Consider the following 3,880-nt stretch of genomic DNA (forward strand, 5'->3'; position numbering starts at 1 on the left):
GGAAACCTCTAGTGTGAGAGCCACAAACATCTTCAAGACAGGAATTACAGTCTTTAATTTGCGTTGCGTATCCTCTATGCAATTTACATAGATGTAATAATCTACACTTTTTATTATAGTCATCCACAATAGTACAATTTTCACAGAGTTACTAGCTGCTTCACGTATACAAACATAATGGACGTATATTTAAGTTTGAATCTTGTACTTCCAAAAAGAGACTGACTCGCGATCAATAAAATGAATGTATTCTAGGATGAGGAGTAATCCGACTTATTTGTTGTTGCCTTGCAAAATTGCTGTTTTAAACAAATTTCTAGGTAATGGTTAAAAGTACAATCACAAAATCATCTCGTTGTGTTTCAATTAGCATGTCGATAAATTAAGTAAACGCATCTGGGCCACGACGTAAAATTTTTATGCAATAGTCCAAGAACGGAGAATCATTTCTCGTTATTTCGTTAAGGATTCTTTGACGAAAAAACTCTTTTGAAGATATAACTACAGAAAATCATCATCTGGAATCAAACACTTTTCCAAAGTCACTGGATTCCGTGTTATTCTTTGGTTCTCAAATCCAGTCATTTTTAATCCTAACTCTCTCACCACCAATCATAGACAAACGAAGATTCTCTCTCACTATAAGCTTACTTACCTGCTTCTTTTTTATTAACGAACTTACTCCTTTTTTGTATATTGATTCAGATCGTTGTGTTCATTATATTTCACTAAGGCATTTAATTCGTTCTGTAATATTTTTATATGTATTATAAACAGTTTTACCGCAAAGCATGACTGTTCTTTCAACTTGAATTTGCTTAATGATATTACATATCATGCAAATATCTCGTCCCATTCTAGGGTTAGCTGGCAACCCCTTGTAATGTCTACTGCTACATTAGGCACCTTAGGTTTCGTGTTGTCATTGCTAGCACCTTCAATATCCAGTAGAGTAAAAGCATTATTTACTAAAGGATAATATCCTTAATGTTGACACACTAAACTCTTTTTCGATACTAAAGCAAATCTTATGATCCAACAAGTCACGCAAGATTACAACCTCTCCAACTCTAATAACGTAACAGACACCTTCATTTTTTGGAAAACATTCCCTATTACGTAACATGTACCTGCGTCTTGAAGAAACCATTCCCTATTACGTAACAAGCACCTGCACCTTGCCCTGAGGAGTCATCGTTAAACTTTTTTGTCAACTGTAATTATTAAAAAAAGAAAGGATAGTGGTTTTTCTGCCTAAAGGCCTTATGCTCCCGCTACGCTTGAACAAAATAGTCATCTCAAAATTTTTATAGGACGATTTTGAGGAAAAAAGAGTAATGGGAGGTGGACTAGTTGCACTCCAATCTTTTTGGCTTTTGAAAAAAGGCACTAGAACTTTTAATTTCCTTTTAAATGAGTCTTTTCCTTCTATTATAGGTCTACTGGCCCGATACAGTCAGCCCTGGGGAAAAAGCAAAATAAACAAATAAACACGCATCCGTGATTTGTTTTTTATGGAAAAAATAAAAAATTCCACTTATTTGAGCATAGGAGCTTGAAAATCCTACAAGAGGGTTTTCGGATAAGCTGAATCCCATGGCTTAATTTTCATTAAGATTCTGTGACTTTTAGGGGTTGTTTACCCCTTTTTGAGACAATTGGGCAAATATTCCCAGGCTCGTAGCTTCTGATTGGTAACACTAGATTTTATGAATCTCATATATTTGGAATAAAAACTTTAAAACAATTCTTTTTATATATTTATTGATTTAAAAATTCTGTTTTTTATTTTTTGGTTACCATTGAGCCTTGTCACTCCTTACTTATAGTTTGATACCACTAACTCTTTTATAAAAGTGTTTTAAAGTTGCCACTATTCTTCTGTTTCCAAATTGTTTTCCAAACCTTTGTTTTAGCGTGCTATGATAACTTATACCACCCAAAAACACAGAAAAAGAATTAAAATGTCTAGAAATATAAAAATAAACACTATAGGATGTTCTTATATAGGATGTTATTATTATTTATAGATGCCACATGTAGCACAAAACTGCTAAATTTAGAATTATTTCATCATGTAGCCGTGTAGCCCAAGCTAGATTGAATGTAGCATTTTTTTTTCTTTTACAAAACCAAATTGTTTTGTTCATTTTGTCTTGGAAGAAATAAGAAGGACTTCAAAAAAGGCTATTTAAAAAAAAAGCGTGGTCCGCCTATTTACCGTGTTTTTTTTTCGAAAGATTAGAGCGAAGTTTTTATATAACCAGACATGGGTTTTAAAAAGAAAATCAGTAGAGGAAAATATTTATCGTCACCAGTAGCTAAAAGTAAAGCCCTTGGAAAGAATTGTGGGCATTGTAAGAAAGGATTGTGAGTTTAAAATGTGAGTTTTAATGGAAAGGATGTTTTTAAATTTTGGCTATAGGACACCTACTCAGCAATACCTAAATACATACCTAAAGGCTGGAGTCTCATTTGATGCCTAGGCTGCTTTACTGAATCTCCGGATAATAAAAGCAATAAAAAGGGTGTTGCAAAGAAGACACTTAGATCTCAGGCAGTCAGCAATGCAACATTTTTTCTATCTTCAAAAAGATTTCAGAGTTTCAAGTCAAGCAAGAATATAATTTTGCTTTTTATCCTTTAAAAGATGTTAGATAGTTAGAGTATTAATTGCTGAGGGGGCTGATGAACTAGCCAAACAAGACGTGCAACGTCGCGATTTTGTTACCTTTTAATGAATCACATAAAAATTGGATGAGGGTTTCAAATACCCTACCCTCCCCTCCTGGATAACCCTTTGAGCCCTCCTTATCAAACCTGTTGTTTTCTAACCAAGCCATAAAATAAACAATTTTTGGGGCCCCATCTAGACATTTCCCCTATTTATTGTTCTAAACAACGTTAAAAAACCGTTTTTCTTTATCAATTATCGTCTCTTATCGTCTCCTTCTTCTGGCAATTTTTCTAGAAAAGTAATCCATACGCCTGTTGTCCGTCATATTTTTTAATTTTCTAACCACTGATCTTCTGAGCACGAAAAGGGAAAGATGGCCCAGAGATAGTATTCTCAGTTCTCAATTTTCCGCACACTTTTTCAAAAAGCAGGTAGTTTGGACGTAGTCTCCTTTATTTTTGAACGTACTTTCGAAAAGCGGCTAGTTGGTAGAAACAATCGAAAGCGCGTAGTTTCTATTATTAGATTAAACAAAAAAATACAAGTTTTTCTTAACTGAAAGTAAGGAGCAAGGAAACGCCCCATTCTTTACGCTAAAGTTTGACTCTTTCTCTTAACTCTACTTTTTCAAACAGTAAAAAACTTTAGTGTAAAGAGCGGGGCATTGAGGAAGGAACAGCCCTTTCACATTCGGACAATGATGTAAAAAAAAAAACAAGATGAGGGATGGGCTCATAGAAATGGGACCCAAAAGAAGAGCAGAACACCATTTTTTTTTAGATCGATTTAATAGTAATACCTTCATGTCCTTTTCTCAAGAAAGACTCAATGCAAAGGAAAAAAGTCATTATTTATATAAAGATAGATCACTAAAAAAGGGGTAAATATTTTTTTTGGAACAGCTTGAAACTATTCACAATAGATAAGAGTTAGGTTATTCTAAAGTAATTACTTAGCAACAAGGCTGGGTACTGCTATCTCATTTATTTGCAACCTGCTTGTTACTGTTTTTTCTTCTAGTGCAATATAAACAAGGAGAACTAATTTAAAGTGAGCGAAACTTTATTGACCAAGCTTTTTTCATGGGTGTAACTGAATACCGTCGGTATTGTCTCACCACATTTAAAATGGTATCCAGTGCATTGCCCTAATAGCCAGTGCACTGTCATAGTTTTTATTTCCCATCTTTTTTCTTTTTTTTAT

The sequence above is a fragment of the Artemia franciscana genome, chromosome 21 (assembly GCF_032884065.1).
Source record: "Artemia franciscana chromosome 21, ASM3288406v1, whole genome shotgun sequence".
Taxonomy (NCBI): Eukaryota; Metazoa; Arthropoda; class Branchiopoda; order Anostraca; family Artemiidae; genus Artemia; species Artemia franciscana.